Source organism: Pollachius pollachius (assembly GCF_949987615.1).
Source record: "Pollachius pollachius genome assembly, chromosome: 9".
Lineage (NCBI taxonomy): Eukaryota > Metazoa > Chordata > Actinopteri > Gadiformes > Gadidae > Pollachius > Pollachius pollachius.
In genome coordinates, this window is record NC_136942.1 from 5,120,439 (window position 1) to 5,139,486 (window position 19,048).

The 19,048-nt window shown below is 39.2% G+C and overlaps 1 long non-coding RNA gene across 1 annotated transcript; it reads left to right on the forward strand.

Annotated features, from left to right (window-relative positions):
- The first annotated feature begins 5,688 nt into the window (after nt 1-5,688).
- On the forward strand, nt 5,689-8,662 carry LOC307081029. The gene is made up of 3 exons (XR_013812116.1): nt 5,689-5,754; nt 6,042-6,168; nt 6,639-8,662. It is a non-coding gene; the product is annotated as an uncharacterized lncRNA (long non-coding RNA).
- Nucleotides 8,663-19,048: the final 10,386 nt, after the last annotated feature.

Below are 19,048 nucleotides of genomic sequence, written 5' to 3' on the forward strand. Positions count from 1 at the left end.
ACTGATAAGGAGTTCAAACAAGTGCCATTAATACAGGTAACAAGTGGAGGACAGAGGAGCCTCTTAAAGAAGAAGTTACAGGTCTGTGACAGCCAGAAATCTTGCTGGTTTGTAGGTGACCAAATACTTATTTTCCACCATAATTTGCAAATAAATTCTTAAAAAATCAGAAAATGTGATTTTCTGGATTTTTTTTTTCATTTTGTCTCTCATAGCTGAGGTTTACCAATGATGAAAATTACAGGCCTCTCTCGTCTTTTTAAGTGGGAGAACTTGCACAATTGGTGGCTGACTAAATACTTTTTTGCCCCACTGTATCCCCTTGTCCTGTGCACACACTTGCTCGAAAAAGTAGACATGGGAAACAAAACACAGCGTTTCTCTTTGAGCAACCACATTTTCTTTTCATACAATTCTTGGGGGAAAGTTATACTGTAAGTTTTCCCCCTATCCTTCGTTTGTTGGATAATGTTTATGTCCGGTCTGTCTGGGCCAAGTTGTTTGATGGCTGACTTCTCTTCCAATTTTAACCTCTCAAATGTTTTCTTTAACAGAAACTCACAACTGTTAATCACAGGTGCAACACCACTTGCCATATCTGCATCTGATATAGAAACAACGAAAGATACTGGCGGAATAAATTGAGGGGAACAAAATTTTAACATCCCTCTGCAGAGGTATGGCAGGAAACATCTATACAAAACTGGTGAAACACTACATAATAATTTTTTTCTTGTAAAATGTTGTCACATGATGTATTGATGAGTATTACATTTAGTATTTTCCAGACTTTATGAGTAGATCCAGGCAGTAGTGTGAGTGTCTCCCATACCATTTAACAGGGGACTTCTATCATGTTGTACAATCCAAGTGGGAACCATATTTTAGATTTTAGATCACAAAGTTTGTCTGTTCTTTGAATGTGAACTTATTTAACGGACAGTTTTTTCTAAATTATCTTTTTCCACAATAACATGACTTCAGTTTTAACTACCACAATTTATCACTGTTCAATCAGTCAACAATCACTGTTCCCTGCACTTAAACAACCTTAAAGCTATCATCTGTTTTTTTGATGGAGTTACAAACAACATATGTCAGAACCTGCACAATAGTATACAGACCTTCAAAGAAGGTTTAATGTGTAGAATTTTGTTTTTAACTTTGTGCTGTTAAACAGAAAAGATGGTTCCCACTTGGATTGTACAGAATGACAGATGTCCCCTCTTTGCCTGAACAAAATGACACTGGTCCACTGTTAAATGGTATGGAGCGACACTTACACTCCAGCATTTATGTTTTCATTAGGTTAGAAAAAAAAGTTTACTGCTTCCTCTATAGTAGAAATAAATAATTTGCCATAGAGCCTTAAGACAGTTCTTCAAAGTTCATAAGAGACATTTTGTCATGAGAAAAAAATATATAACATGGTTAACTAGGGCTGTCAATCAATTACAATATTGAGTCGTGAGTATTCACATGATTGTCCATAGTTTACTCGCAAATTCAAATGAATCGCACAATATTTAACTGGTCTAAATATATCTTAAAATGATGTTTTTCAAGTTTGTAATATTCTTATAAACATGGGAGTGGACAATATGCTTGCTTTATAAAAAAATAAACTGTACAGGTTGAGGAAACATTTCTAACAATTGTGGGATCTGTGATTCACATCAATAGAATATTTTTTCTCTTCAAGATAGATTCCAGAGCATTTCTTTTAATACACAATTTAAATTTCACTACTATACTCATATGCTTCAATAATGGAGGCGGTCCATGAAATGTCACGTCGTGATGTACAGCTAAGGCAGGGGTGTCCAAACTACAGCCCGCGGGCCAACTGCGGCCCACGGCCCACTTTCGATTGGCCCGCAGCACATTTTAAAAATATTATGTTTTTTTTTAGTCTTTTTTTATCATTTTTGTTTTTTGTTTTTTGCTTGACTTTATTGCATTTCTTAGTAAACCCACTAGGTGGAGCTATTGTTCAAACAAGTCAGGTGACTCCCCATTACAAGAGCAATCAAAGAAAAAAATTCCCGCCCGTAAGAAAAGATGGCAGAACCAAAGAAACGGAGGATCGAAAGTGAGTGTAGAAAATTTCAGCCACGGTGGGAAAATGAATACTTCTTCACAGAAGTCAATGGGAAGTGTGTCTGTTTAATTTGTAAGGAAAGTGTTGCCGTGATGAAGGATTACAATGTAAGAAGACACTATAAAACTAAACATCAGAGCAGCTACATGTCCTACACTGGTGCAGAGCGACAAATTAAAGTGAAACAGATGGCAGCAAGCTTGCAAACTCAACAACAGTTTTTTAGCCGGGCCAACAAAACACAAGAAAGTGCCACAATGGCTAGCTATGGGGTAGCAAAACTGATTGCACAACATGGGAAACCTTTCTCCGATGGTGAATTTGTAAAGCAGTGTCTCACAAAAGTTGCTGAAATAATGTGCCCTGAGAAAATGCAGGAATTTAACAATGTTAGCATGTCCAGGAACACAGTTGTGCGGAGAATTGAAGACCTATCAGCAAATGTAAGACACCAAGTGTTGGAAAAAGCCTGTGCTTTGGTTGATTTTTGATTTTTATTCAATTGCATGTGACGAGAGCACAGATGCCACCGACACCGCTCAGCTATTGATATTTATAAGGGGAGTTGACGACAACTTTTGCACTACGGAGGAGCTGCTTGATCTGAGGAGTTTAAAGGGCACAACAACGGGAACTGACATGTTTGAAGCTGTGTCAGATGCAATTGAGAAGACCGGACTTAAATGGGACAAGATGTGTGGAGTAACAACTGATGGGGCTCCGGCTATGACAGGCGAGCGTAAAGGAATGGCCTCTTTGGTGTGCGAAAAGGTCCGAGAGTGTGGAGGCGCCGCTATTAAAATGCACTGTATCGTCCACCAGGAAGCCTTCTGTGCCAAGACAGTCCAGCTTGGCGATGTGATGAACACGGTTGTGAAAACCGTCAACATTATTAGAGCACGAGGGCTCTACCACAGAGAATTCCAAGCTTTCCTGTCAAATGTAGATGCTGAATACGGGGACCTACTCTACCATTCGGAAGTGCGCTGGCTTAGTCGCGGCGCCGTGCTGAAGCGGTTTTATTCACTAAGGTCAACCAGTTTTTGAAAGAGAAGGACCGACCTCTTCCTGAGCTGAATGACCCTCTTTGGTTGGCAGACCTGGCTTTTTTAGTCAATGTTACAGCCCATTTCAACACACTGAACAAGAGCCTACAAGGAAAAGACCAACCAACTTGTGCCACAACTGTATGCGCACATGAAATCGTTCTGTGTCAAGCTCCGTCTCTTTGAGACACAACTACGTAACTTCAATGTTGCACATTTCCCCACGCTGTCAGAAATCAATGCTGCTTTTCCAGAGGCAAATATTTCTGCTAAAAAGGATAAATACGTGTCTGTGATCGCAACTCTCATGACAGAGTTCAGTCGGCGTTTCCAAGATTTTCTAACATTGAAAAAGAAATAAAGCTGTTCTCGACTCCCTTCCTGATGGCCGCAGAAGACGTGCAAGAGAGTCTGCAGATGGAACTGATTGAAATGCAGTGTGATGACCATCTGAAGAATCAGCACCAGCTTCTCTCCCTACCCGACTTCTACCGGAGCTTGGAAAGCCCAAGTTTCCTATGATGACGCGCCACGCAAAAAGATTGATGAGCCGGTTCAACATATATATGGGAGACGGACAGCCATCTCTGTGATGTCCTTCGCATCTCAACCACCAATCTTACGCCGTACCTGCCAGCCATCCTTCAGTCCAAAGCGCAGCATCACTGCGCTTTGGACTGAAAAGCGCAGTGATGCTGTTCCCACTATAGGCAAGTTAAAAATATATTACACGGCATTCATGTTAATACAGTATGAGACAAAAAAATAGAAAAAATGAAAAGAAAGAAAAAATTAGAAAAAAAAGGTGGAAATTACACACGAATCGTACATGTCTACATGTAATATTTATTTTATTTCTTTGCATTTCATTTGAGTTTGTATAGTAATACTTACATGTTACATTTGCTTTTACTTAACAAGTATAGAAAACAATAAGACTGTTGAGTTCACTTTTGAAGTTGTATATTTTCTGCCTTTAATACTTTCTTTTCGAAAACAATGTACCTATGTAAATACTGTTGAAAGAGAATTATTTACTTCTCCCCTTTTCAGGGTGTTACAGAGACAGACAGAAAAGCCCTGAACTGGTTAAAAATAATAAATACGTCATCTATAAACAAAGATATAAATGCATCAAGTTATTGTGGTTTCATATGGTTAAAAATGTGTTATTTTTGCCAAGTGGCCCGGCCCTTCGTAGATTTTTCTGCATGTGGCCCTCAGTGAAAAAAGTTTGGACACCCCTGAACTAAGGTTTGCAATAAATTGCCACAAAGTCTCCACTGTAGCAATATACTTGCCGCCCCACTTTGTGTGGATTTAATCGTGTTTTGCTTATCCCAAAATGCATGAGGACTGAGACTCAAGTGCTACTTCAAACAAAACACCATTTAATTATAACAAATTGCGGTGAGCAAAAGTAGCTGATAACCGCTTTAAAATACATAATGGCAAATGTAGCATCCCCACCGATGAATGGTCAAGACTTAAACTGATGGTTTTCTTGATTGATTGAAATCCTTTCGTAGTCAACCAATAAACCACCGTAAGAGCTATAGGCAGAACAGAAATACAATGCATTTACTACCTTGCCAGTGTCATGTATTAACCTAGCATAACATTGAGTAGAATTACTTGGTATATGAACTTAGCACATGTAAGAAATGTCTTATTACCGTACAAAATCATTTCAAATGACATTAACACATGTTAACCGTATATTATTACATGAACAATGACCTTGTGCCTCTTCGGCGGGTGCTAAAACAATTAAATATTTAAACTGTATCGCTATCTTTGTGTATTTGTTAACGTTTCTCTTGCGTTCTGTTCTTCTCTTTCATTCGCGCCAGGAACTCGCTCTCAATACGGCACATTATTTCAACATAAAAGTCCTTCCAACAAGGCATAATATAAGGCATTATAAATTCACCAAAAAATAAAAGCTAATAATAATAATAATTATAGCTCATGAATACTCGATAGTGCTGTGTTTTCTTGAGAACTCATTTAGAAATTGTGTCCTTTACAGCAAACGAACATTAGTGAGACAATGTTATTCTGATTATTGTCTGTAACATGATCAGTAACCTTCTGTACTGTGCTTAGGAAGTTACAATAAGAGAAGAACACCTGCTTTTGAGGTTTTTGTTTCCAGCAAAGTTCCCCTTTAACTTCTTAGGAACACCGGTGGCGAGTGAACTAAGACTCATCCATGAAGGAAGTTTATCTAACCAAAGTGGGTGGAGCAACAATTGCTCATAACACCTTTAAAAATAGATGGTGGCGGACATAAAACATTTGACAATTACTACTCAGATAATCAAATACTTAATAAATAATAGCCCAGTACAACTTGATGCATGGAAGTGACAATAAAAAAGAGTACCAAAAGAGTTGGTATGCTGAGATTTTTATTCCTGTTTATTATTGAATGGAAAGGCAGGAATGATGGTTAATTCTTTTGTATCTTTTTTTTTTCTTCTCCAAACGGACATGATAAAAGCACACTGCTTCTTGCGCCGCCCTACTTTACTTCATGAAGAGGAGAGGCATGGCTGCACCGCCACCAGCCTAGCCTCAACTACGCGAAATGCAATATAACAGGTATATTGTTGTTTTGAATGTATTTGTATATATATATAAATAAATAATTGTTTATAGATGGGTTTTCTTTCTTACAACAATCTATTGTTGATTGCAGTTATCCCTGTCAAAAACTTGGTCGAAAAACAAATGTTTATTAAATTAAAATGTAGAAGTCAAATATTCAGATTCTTGTGAACATCCAATTTGTGGGCCGTGAATTTTTTTTGTCATCGTTCAATTCATCAAGAATACAATGGAGATTACTTTCCAATATAAGACACTTCCATTGTTCTGTGTTGTTCCAGCGACCAAGAGACTGTTGTGACCATCGTCAACCCTGTGGAGCATCCCAGCGACTATGTGGTATGGTCCATCTGTCACTTCTTCCAAGGAAACCCGTTCGGGTTGGAAGTGCTGATCTACTCAATCAAGGTAGGCCTTTGCTTTGTTACGCTTTAAAGATGCTGTAGATACGATTTAAGAACTATACTTTGAGTGCAATTGGTTAGAAATGCTATGTTTTAAATGTTAATGTTTGCGAGTGAAATGCTCAGTGATAAAGTCTGTTCTGCTTGACTACGCGCCTGGCTCTGTCATTTAGATTTGAGGGCGCTCCCGGTGCACTTCAAACCATTCAGGAAATACGTCTTACCTGTCAATCTCAAACACTTTCTCAATTGTGGAGAAACATAGGAAGGGAGCATATAGGGTGTTTTGAGGGGTTGATTATTTTCAAAATCTTGAAAATAAAATCTTCAAACACTGGAATCTTACCTACAGCAGCTTTAATGAAAAATCAAATGTCTGTAAATTCACATCACATTTCAGACGACATGGCCGTAGACCTCTATTTGAACATAGCATTCACTCGTTCATCTTTCTTTCTGTTCTCTTTGTCGCAGGCAAAAGACAAAAAAATGATCGGAGACCAGCAGAGAGCCAGGGGATACACCAAATGTGCTCTGGGCTTCAACATGGTCGCGGTGATCAGTACTTTCATTGTCCTTCCTCTTTTCATTTTATTTTTTTACCGGTAAGGACATGTCCCTACCAATGTCAAGGAACCAGTTAATGCACTAATACCAAAATTCATAATGAAGCTGAATTGATTTGAGCAGTGCATCAACAGTCATTTAAAGCATCGGTAGTAATAACACAACTGGACGGTGTAGAAAGTCCCGTCAGTTAAAAATAGTAAACCAGTTTTTAGATCCATGATAAAATCGGCAGGATATAGAGCTAGTTAGCTTTAAAAAAAAAAAGTAGCAAACAGTGTCAAATGTGATGTGTTCAGGTCGGCTCAGTAATATGATTGATGTGTTCAAATGCAACACAAAAAAAAATAAATGAGATTTTGGTGAAAACTTGTTTTCCCAGCAATAGAAAATAGATAATACAGATGGAATTATGACCTGTTTAACGTCCTATCTTGTGCTATGATCATCTTATCAGCAATTAAAGCCATAATACAAGTTCTATTCCAACAAAATAATAGAAAAGGTTAAAGTTAAGGAGTCTCGAAAATGGCATCAATATCAATAAAAAATATAACCGCAAGCGGTTATTTACGGGGTCCGAGCAAAATGAAAAGTCAAGAACACACTAATGGAAGATAAGTAAATATGACAGATAATTATGAAGGAAAGATGTTGATGTTCCCCTTAATGCCATACTGTGCCTCGCCTTTCAGGTATTCAGCATTGTCTAATCGGGATTCAAACTCTCAAACTAAGGATCGCCAGTACAAGGCATTATCCCATTGAGCCACTGACAAACCTGAAATGTTGCCTCATTCACATGGAAAATGTCTATTGATAAGAACACAACATCCAGAAAACTCCAAGCAAACATTTCTCAAATGAATTAAGGGCTTTCTTAAAAGCAAATATCTGAAAAACCTTTGAAATTCTGGGGAAATTAAACATTTGTTGTCAAGAATACTAACAGAAGAAATATTTATATGACAGAGTTCATTATGAAGGAAAAATGGTTAACGAAGAAGTTCCCCAGAAGACCAGGGTGAAAAAGGTGCATCTGTACCAACCCTGTAAAAGGGGTAAAATTATCATTAAATGAATTAATAATCAGACGACGCTGTGTCTCTTCTTCATAACATGAGTTGATCTATTTATATAACAAATTCACCATGGCAATAACACATTCACAATCAATTTTACATTCTTCCATATACATTCAATTATTTAGCAGCATCATGTCAACAACACTACTGTAATAACCCGGTTTCCATTTTATCATCAACTATTCCAAAATAACATTCATCAGAAAATATCCGTAGCCTCAATTAAATGAACTGTACAACGTGCCATTGACACTATAACTCTGGCATCATACTCATGAACATTAATAAAGGCACTAGCCCATTAAAGAAGGCACTTATGTATAGGTTCAACACTGCAAGTGTTACAATACCAGAACAAAATAATTAAGTGCAGCAAATGTTCTTAAATGCAATGGCATCTGTCAACATCATGTATTGTTCCATTTTAACTGTAATATTATAAATGCATTCCTAAAAACTGTTTTTATCCCTTTTAAATGCAACAGTGCTGAATGCAACTTTTAGCTTCCACTTGTGACAAATGTATTTAGCTTGTAGCTTACTCATAACCTTCACATTGTATTTATACACAACCAAAATGGATTAAATGCATGTTAACCAGGCCTACACGCCATGGAGCGACGCACCACACTGTATTGCGAAAGATGGCGCCGGCCGCCATGTGGTTCTTCAACAAGCATCTTTTGAGCTGAATAAACCCTCTAACATGACCATTTCAACATGCTGATGCACTTCAATACATTCCCCATTATGCCCAACACATATATAATCGACCGTGAACCATCTGTTATCAGTATTTACCTGTAAAAGGGGTGAAATTATCATTAAATTAATTAATGATCAGACGACGCTGTGTCTCTTCTTCATAACATAAGTTGATCTGAAGAGCAAACACACTGCGCCCCCTACAGACCTGATGCAGACCAGAGCAATTGGTCGCCGGCTCACCAAAATACACTGATCACAGGAGGATAGATTAATCATGTACTGTTTTAGACCATAGAATCCTGTAAACCAGGGGTCTGCAACCTTTTCAACATGCAGTGCCAGTTTGACATTTTCTCGTTAATGAGTGTGCCTTAAGCAACAATATATTAAAAATAAAGCTGAATTATGACACGGCGACCAAAAACATTTCCAGAAGACCTGAAATTGTACTATTTCCATATAGTCCACAATCATGCATCAACATTTTAAATGTTTTTTGGGTTGTTATATTTGCAACATGGGCTTACAAATTATAACTACATATCAGAAACATTCAGAAACTCATTCAAAAAACATATTTGCACTGTGAGAAATGTAAAAAATGAGAATATATGAGAATGTTGGAACCATCCACATCAATATCTTTAAGACATGTACAGCTTTGCAAAACCATGTGAAGGCAATGCATACAGGCCACTTGCAACAATATTTTAAATATTTTCTTCTCTATTACCCACAACATAGGTTTAAAAACTATTAATTGATCCCATTTCAGAACACTGCTTTCTGTAACTAATTTAAACATATGTGCACTGGGAGGAAATGCCCAAAACAGAATAAAGTGCAAAAAAAATGGTAGCAATGATTATGCTGCCGCATTGTGCTGTGAATTTTTGTAATAATAATAATAATAATAATAATAATAATAATAATAATAATAATAATAATGAAAACAAATTAAAAAATATTTTTTCCAAGTGTGCCAATGATTATGCTGCCCCATGCCAGTGGTGGCACGCGTGCCTAGGGTTGCCGACCCCTGCTGTACACTGTTAGAAAACGATGTCACAATGATACACAAAATAGGGAAATACTGAGAATGGCTTATGACCAAAATAAACACAATAAATAAATACCTTTGACTCAAAATAATAGCTTGTAAACCGTTGTTTTTTTGCATCAATCAATATTATTATACAAATCAAAATATATTCAGCCTACTACACATCTGATTTTAGAGATTAATATGATTTTGAGTCCAGGTCAATCTCGTGAAAAATAAGGCTAGTTCGTATTTTTTTTAAAATAGCGCCACCTTTGGGTGCAGTACCAAAATGTAGGTTTATTAGTAGTGGGGGGTATGGTATCCACCTAATAATAGTCGTATGTTTTTTTATACAAAATGGTCATATAAGAAAAATGGGCTTACTGCTCCAACTTTATTGGCCAACATTTCTCAAATGGAACAAAGTAAAACAATTTCTGTTGGATGATTTTGTGAGGCTTGGTCTAAAGATTTTATGTGGCGATTTTGGTGAATTTTTGATTATTTTTGTAGCCTGTGAATCTTTTTATCATGTTTAGCTTTAGTATGAAATTGTGGGAAAAGTATACATTTTTAGGGCATAATTTATGGCAGGATTTTATAAATGCGTCTGATTCTGCTATGGAACAGGACGTGGGGACCCAAGTGCTGATCACAGGGAGGCAGAGACGGGGTAAAGGAAACGGGATTTATTGGTAGGCAGGCGGGTATTCAGACAGTCAAGGGCTCGACGACAGGCGGGTAGTCAGGCAGGCAGGGGTCCGATAACAGGCAGGCAGGGGTTCGGTGGCAGGGGGAGAACTAGAGAAGAGGAGAGATGGTTACCACGGTGACAGGCTATGAAACACAGATGTTCAAGAATGCTGGTAGGACCGATACTAACTGGGTAGACTTAACGCCGAACTGGCGCCGGCTGATAGGAGATACCCGGCTGAAGTAGGGAATGGTGATTGGTGATTGTAGACTGGTGTGTCGGGAGTAGGACCACTGGCGTCAAGTAGCCACTAGATGGAGGTATTGGACCGCGTAGCAGGACGCGGCGTGACAGTACCCCCAGGAGGCGACGGACTGTCCACGCCGGGTGGTTGTCGATGACCCAGGGTGGAGGTGGGGGCGGAGCGGGGGGAGACAACGGGCTGGTGGAGACGGGCTTGACCTGGGAGACGTGGATGTACACGGAGGGATGGGGGAAGTCGGAGACGAACGGCACAGGGGTTGATAATAGTCTCAATTTCAAAAGGTCCAATGAAACGGGGGGAGATCTTGGGAGAAATTCCCTTCAAGAGAAGGTCCTTCGCCCGAAACCACACCCTCTGTCCAGGAGCGTGCTGGGGGGCAGGTAGACGGCGCCTTGAGACCTTCGAAAATAGGGAGAATTCCCAAACTAAAGCGGGGGTCTGGGGCTCCCCCCCCCAGAAAATTTTCAGCTTTAAAGACATTGTTTCCCGCATTCTGGTGACTTTAAAATAATAAAACCAACAAAAAATTAAGTAAATTGAAACGTCAATTTTATGTTAAATACTTTCATTTAATTTACATTTCATGTTATTACATTTCATTTCATATTATTATTACATATCAATAGAATTCATATCATTACATTTCATATTATTACATATCATTACATTTCATATTATTACATATCAATAGATTTCATTTCAATAGATTTCATTTTACTGACGCTTTTATCTTAGCAACTTCCAATAAGTCTTATGTTATCACGCAAATACACTAGCTTCTAATAAACAAAATTACAAAGTACTACATCATGTAAGTGCTACATGTAGGTTATCATGTAAGTGCATTATTTCTTTTATCTCTTAGCTATGCTTATTGTAGTTAAAAGTGCAATGCCTTGCAGCCTGTAACACCTTCCTTGAGGGAACGTAGGTGTGGGCCTGTCCTGGAAAATTTAGTTTGCAGGACAGGAGTGAGCTGAGGGTGGTGTTGTCCATCCTCATTCTGTTGTCTGTGACTATTTTTCTGACCATGCTGAAAACCCTGCACAGCAATGCCTTCATCAATTTACAGAGATTCCTGAACCTAGCATCTTTGCCCATGATGGCCCAAAACCTGTCAATTCTTGCTTCCTCGGGAAGTTCTGCCCTGTCAACCACCTGGTACTCTACAACTTCTTCCCTGAGGCTAGCCATGTCCAAGCTGAGCTGTGGCAGTCCTTTCCCTAGCTCTATCACTGCAAATACAAACATTTTTAAAACTCAACACAACTGAACTGGATATTTATTTTTCTGTTAAAAAACCTCTGTAAGCAACTATGAATTTATTTGTTATTATTTATATGATTACCATACCTGATTTTGGGGCAAACTGATCAGTTTGTGCCAAAATCAGGTATGGATGCCTTGACGCTGGGTCCAGCGCTGTCAGGTTCTGGAGCATGATGTTGTCCAGCGGAAATGCTGACATCATCTTGGTGGCAACAGCTACAAAGAAGTGTCTTACTGCCCTATGACACATGAACAGATGCAATTACAACCAATGTATGATGGGATTTCAGCTTTTTCTTCATGGGGTTTACTTATTTGAATTACACATTAAAGCTTACTTAAGAAGCTCTGGGACTGAAGAGGAAAGGTCATCAATGTTGTCCTCTAAGAACATTTGTGCTTCCTCTCCAAGACAGAGGTCATCGTTTCCCAACTGGAGGCTTGTGTCCTTGAAACTTATGTCCTTCAGTGGGACATCAGCGATAAGGTGAGCGGGGAGAAATCTTCCAAGCCACCTTCTTACCAGGTTGGTCATCTCCTTGTGAAGCTACCTGAATATCACATCCTTTAAGTTATCTACAATTCTTAGCAATATTTAGATTAACTGGTGATAAGAGTAAACACATATCTCATGATTAGAGCGGCCTACAATGAATTATTTCTATTAAGAATACGTTTGTTAATTGTCTATACAATGTTAAAACATGCATCAGTGTTTCCCAAAGCCCCAAATGACTTGCACTGCTCACAAACCAAAGATATTCAGTTTACACTCAGGATTATAGAAACCATTTCCATTTCCATTACTTATACCAATACATTGGTTATCAAAATAGTTGGTGATTAACTGAATAATCAATTCTTATGATAGACTCACCTGAAATGCAACATTGAAATCAGCCAGTGGTTTCAACGCTTGGGAGAGGAAAAGGAAGAAGAACTTGGTCTTCTTGCTGGCTAAATGCCCTGCCAGCATCTTAACCTTGCCAGGCTTTTCCACTTCCTCATGACTCTCGAAATACGCTTGCAGCGCATTCCACTGATTCAGGACTCGCTTGATGCAGGTCAGCAGGCTGAGCCACCTTGTTGCACAGTACCTTAGCAGCTTCAAACTTTCTGAGTCCGTGAACTCCACAAACTCTTTGTATATTTCATATCATTTGGCACTAAAGTTGAGGTCAAATAAAGGAAAAAAATAGGAGAACGGTTAAAAAGTCTTATCTAAGGAGACCAAAATGACACCCAATATCTGTCTAACTGTGCCACAGAGACAACACAACACCCTCATTTGTAAGTGCAATGTGCTGATATGGATGTTCTTACCTGATGAGCATATATGCTGCTCAGGACCTCTTCAATTGGCTGGCGGAGAGATTTAACTCCACACCCTGTTGCCATCTGCACCAGAGGACATATACAGCCAGCGTCGATAAGGCCTGGTTGAACTGCCTTAATCCTGCTGGCCACAGAGTTGTGCCTCCCCTTCATGACATGTTGTCACTATTGAAAGCCACCACTTTTTGCCATTCAATGTTTCTCTTGCTAAAAATCAAAACACAACCTTACAAGTCAGTGGTCAACCTTTAAAGAGTATTGTCATTTATATGGACAGTAGTGATTTTTTATTTATTTACCTTAGCACTGTTTCCAGGGACCTGAACAGGTTCTCTGCGGTGCCTATACTACACACTGGCATGTGCAGGAACCTAGTAACTACCTCTCCAGTCTGTTCGTCGAAAACTCTGGCCAACATAACAAATTCCTTGTCAGCGCTCCTGGTTGTGCCCTCATCACACAGTAGACCAAAGGGGTTTTGGCACAGACGTGAGACTTCATTGTCTAGTTCTGGGGCAATGGCACCTGTTAAGTAAAAATACAGCTTTTAAGTCAAACTCTTACCATCACTGCAAATGGGCTGTGAAATTAGCCTATCCCATGTACGCATAGTAAATAGAAAGCTTGGAACATTATCCTTACAAGGATTGTTTTTATCATTTTCATTACGAAAAAATAAATGTTTATATGTTTCTTAGGGTATGTTAATGGCTTACCTTTCACTATCTGTGTGGCTTTGGTCCTCCCACAGGCATACTTCTTTGCTACATCCGAGTCAGGAAACATGACTTATTTATTTCTTCAGTAAAGCTCAGAGGAATATTATTCTTTGCCACCAACATTGCCATTTTTGTTTCGGCATATATGACTGCATCTGGTCTCCCTTTCCCCAGCAAACCAGCGATGCTTGGCTGAGACTCTGAAGCAGCTACTGCCTTCTTAAGTTTGTCTGTATTGGCATGGTGTTTTATATCCGTCCGACCGCCGTGCTCCACGGAAAAATCTACCCGGCAAAATTTACAAAGGGCATAGCCAGTACCTTTAAAACTTGTAGTAAGAAAAGCAAACTCCGATTTCCATTCTTGATTGAATTTACAAGTGTATTTTTTTCTTTTCGGCTCCATTTTCTCGTCTTCTTTGTTGTCTTTTTAAATACTCCCAAGTTCATTCGCGAGCGCGGGTAGAATAACAGAAGAAAGAATACTAGAGTAGTGTCAGAGAGACGTCTCTGATTGGTCGAGTCCGCTGTTACCACGGAGTGGCGGCAAACGTCTCCGTGGTAACAGCGGGCTCGCTCAACCAATATCCTTTTCCGAAGAACAGGTTGTTGTGATGATAAAGAAAGTGGGGAGAAAGGGAGACATGAAATCTTGTCAGAAATCAGGAGAATCGCGGGAGATTTTTAACCGCGGGAGGAAAACGGGAGAGGATAGTGAATATCGGGAGTCTCCCGGGAAAATCGGGAGGGTTGGCAAGTATGCTTACGGTATAGGCTGCAGTATGACTTTTACAGAATATGAGGGGAAACAAACACGTTACAGAAACAATAATTAACGATCTCCTGTCATCTGAGAGAAATTAAGATCATTTAATTTATTTTTAACCGCTAGTATTTACCGGTTAAAGATCTTATCGGTTAACCGGTTAACCATGGACATCCATTATATACTGTATATATATAAATGCATATCATACATTGTATGTGTAAGGTTGATAATTAGACAGGCCACCATGTGGCGCTGTTTACCGCGATTTTAATATTATGTCCCTTGTGCGCCACCGTAGTTCACGTGTGTGCGCCAACGTAGTTTGTGTGGGTGCCATATTGTTTCGTGTTTGACCCTCATGGATACAAGATACAAGATACAAGGCTATATTGAAGACTTTCCACTGTTGGGGAATAAATTGCCAAGCGTCTCCCACAATCCCGAACAACTGTGTCCCGTGGTCCTTCTCTACCCATCATACCAAACAACCAAACACAACGCAGAGTCCAGGGTCATAGAGAGACAGCAGGACATTTGGGTTACATATGTTTTATTGGTGTTATCCCAGTTATGTTTTTTTTTGATCATTAATCATTTAATATTACATTTAATAGTTCCGGGACGTTGGAGCAATAACCTGGTGTTACACTTCAGTCTGCACTATCAATTTGAAGTAATGTTCAGTTTTTGAATAAAGATGCGGCAATTACAAATGTTTATTTTTTTTATCCGATTCATCGATTAATCGAAAAAGAAAATCGACCAATTAATTGATTATTAAAATAATCGTTAGTCGCAACCCTAATGTCTGTGAAATAACCCATGAAAAGCGCTTGGTGACAGACAGCAGTCCAGATGCAGCGGAAGACCATATGCTTACGGTTTTCAATTTAATGTAGGCCTATATTATAATTGAGAAATAGATGGGGGCAAGATATGCAAAAAATAGCCTATTACATTTTTCTAGCTCTTGTAACGTTAAGGCACTTAATTTGAATTAGGGTAATATCTTTGCCTGAATGTACTGAATATAACTACACTTTGCATGAAAGCTTCAGCTAAAATAAACGTTTTACAATGTAACATGGTTTTAAACAATACATGCGCTATTCGTGATCCAATGCAATGGTCTTGTACATAACAGCCTCAGGTAGGCAGAGAATGAGACTGAGAAGGAGGTGGAGGCTGGTTCGACGGCGGTCGTGGCGGGACCGAGTGGGTAACGGCTGCGGCCTGCTGCAATACAATCGTCTGCAGCGGGAGGCGGGGCTTGACCGTCCAGCAGGTCAAGCCCCGCCCATGACACACGCGTCACACGCCAAGCTCTGCGTAGAAGTTCAGGGACAGTCGGGATTTCGGAAACTCAGTAGAAACAGCGCCTGGGGAGGATTTTCCCCTACTACTACCCTATAAAAACTGTCTTTGCAATGTCTTTTGCAGCGACATATTGTGTTTTTGCTATTAATAGATAGGTTTGTCATTGTTTGTCATTAACGGAAACCCGAGAACAGCAAAATGCAGAGAAGTGAGTGATTATTTTATAGGCTACATCAATTGTATAGGCTATAAAAATTAGACTGTACAACAATCAAAGAAAGCATTATATAATTTTTCTATAATTTTACTATCTTCCAATGATGTAGGTCTGCATCAGTCTAAAAAACATACCTTGAAAAACTTTTTTTCACCCCTTCTCACCTATACAGCATCATGACCTGTATTGATGTGTCACTGCCTTTGTTACTGTATGTGCCCGTTTATGTGGAGTGTATTTTGGGACTTGTCCAGGTAATCAAGGGCAGTGGTTCTCAGTTGACTGGTTAAGTAAAAAAGTGCAACCCTTTTCATGGAATATCATAATGATAGATGATTGGAAAAAGCCAGTGATAGCAAATAATGCAAATCATTACCAAAAGAAATGTTTCAGTAGGTCAGGCAAAAAAAATAAAATATACATCTATATATATATATGTATACACACATATAATATTGGTGCAGCATTCATGCAGACCAAGTTATTTCAATGCCTTTTTTCTTGATCCATAAAGATGTTATGAAGTGGATGATCCTGGTGGTTGTTCTGAATGGCCTCTCATCTTCAGTGTACATCTCTCCACCACCAAGTAGTTTTCCCAGTTTTTTTGCCTTGCATCCTTGTGTCTGATGCCACCTCACCAGCAGAATGAGAAAAGAAAACGACAATCTTGCCACCACAGACTGAAAAATCATCTGCAGCATCTAACTACAGATAAAATGACTCAAGGACTCAAGAAAATTATTTTCATTTATTGGCCTGTTAAACATATCAACATATAACTGACCAATATAAGCAGTAGAAAACAAATAAATGAAGCATGAATGATGAGAGAGGGTCATGTCCTGTCATCTCTGTCCCTCCTGAAAGGAAAGCATAACATGTTACTCGATTTGCCGTAGCATATTCTTGAGCATGGTTGCACAGCACAGGCATCCTTGAGCATAGCTGCAGCAGGTTTGGCGACAGGCTCTGCCTTGGTTATTCGTTCCTTTAATGATCTGCTTTGCAGACCCATCCATCGGGAAACATAAAAACAGAGCCCACAGGTGGATGCTAGGTAGGAGGTGGGTTTCCAAAACCCCATAGGAGCAGCAGCAGCAAGATCTAAGCAGCAGCAGCATAGCCTGGGATGAGCAGGTAAGCTGGGGGGGGGGTTTAAATAGCACGCCTTATTTGAATGAGGAGAGCATGTGACTGATCAGTTCATCACGATGGGCGCAGCATGAGTCGTCTGCCTGAACTAGCCTTGCAGGCTTCGTATCATGAAGGATGAAAAAAATCAAATATTGTCAGAGCTTTGAAAAATGTTTTGAGATAAGACACACTCACCGATAAATTCACAACTCTACTCAGGGAAGCACATCTGGCTCGGAAATGGGTCGGATGCTGAACAAAAACAGAAGACCAAGTGACCATTAGATTCAAGATACACAAGGCATATTAGCATTAATATTATTATAAGTCTCAAGTCTTTAAAAGTATATCTATAAAAGTCATATGTTTCTTCTAGTTGTAATGAGCCTTCTCTCATATGCCTTTTTTCCTAAGAATACTGCACAGCTATATCTTAAGAAAAATTCAAAGCATTTACTGTGGTATTGTCACTCCTTTATCTATTAGCATATAGTATCAGTGCTGATTAGTTGTTTGCTGCATATATGATCGCTTTAAACAGGCTATTGCAATGCAATATGAAGAAAACACAATGAATGTTTCCTTTAAAGGAAACTGTATTATTGATCATGAACATACAGTTACAGAATAGCTTGCCCCCTATTGTACAGGCTTAGTGGGAAAGAACAAATACAGAAAATGGTGCACCTCACCCAGTCAAATATATTGTAATTAACATCATTGCAACAGGGTATCTGCAAGGTTTCAGCAAGTCAAATGTAAGACTTTTTAAGACCTTTTTAATACCACCTTGAATGAAATTTAAGACCTAAAACACGCGATGGTGGGGGTTGGCAACAGACGCGAGCCAACTCCGGAAACGGACGTCTTCCAGCCAACTGTCCTTGAATTTGCACCTACCCATTGTCGCAGACTAGCTAGCAAGCACGCAGATAATCGTTTATATATGCAGCTAGCAAGAAAGAAGCCTCTCTACATGTCCTTCCTGAAAAGTCCCACGAGAAAAATAAAAAAATATAGTCCTGCCCCGACAAATTTAAGACCTTGAGCAACAGTATTTAAGACCAGCATATGACATTTGTAACAAATTTAAGACTTTTTAAGGATGCGCGGACACCCTGGACAATTAGTGCAAAACATCCCACTAGAGACATTTCACTGCATGTCAGACGTTTCAAATGAAAACATAGTGATTGTTCACGAGTCGAGTCGAGAGATGTGAATAAAGTTTTTCATTTAATGCATTTATTGTAGCAACGTAATTTCACTCACCGACATCATTTCTCCTTGATGAAATCTACCTATTTAATACTTGCAAAAACACAATATCCTCCATCCTGAGTTTCCGAAATCCCGACTGTCCCTGAACTTCTACGCAGAGCTTGGCATGTGACGCGTGTGTCATGGGCGGGGCAAGCGTGTGTCATGGGCGGGGCTTGACCTGCTGGACGGTCAAGCCCCGCCTCCCATTGCATTGCAGCAGGCCGCAGCCGTTAGTACTTGCAAATTTGAGTGTACATACGATGTTGCCTACATGTTACTCCCGTATACCACAATGCAATGCAATCGTGTTTTTCCGGAGAAGAAGAAGCTGAATAACCGCGAAAAAGAATGCATTTAATGATGGAGACTCCGGCTTTCGTTTAGAAATGTCGACAATTTATTTGGGATTTAAAATAGATAATGTAACATTCAAAATTAATTTAAAAAAAAACTTGATCAAGGAAATGTAACATTGTAGTGACTACATTATGGGTT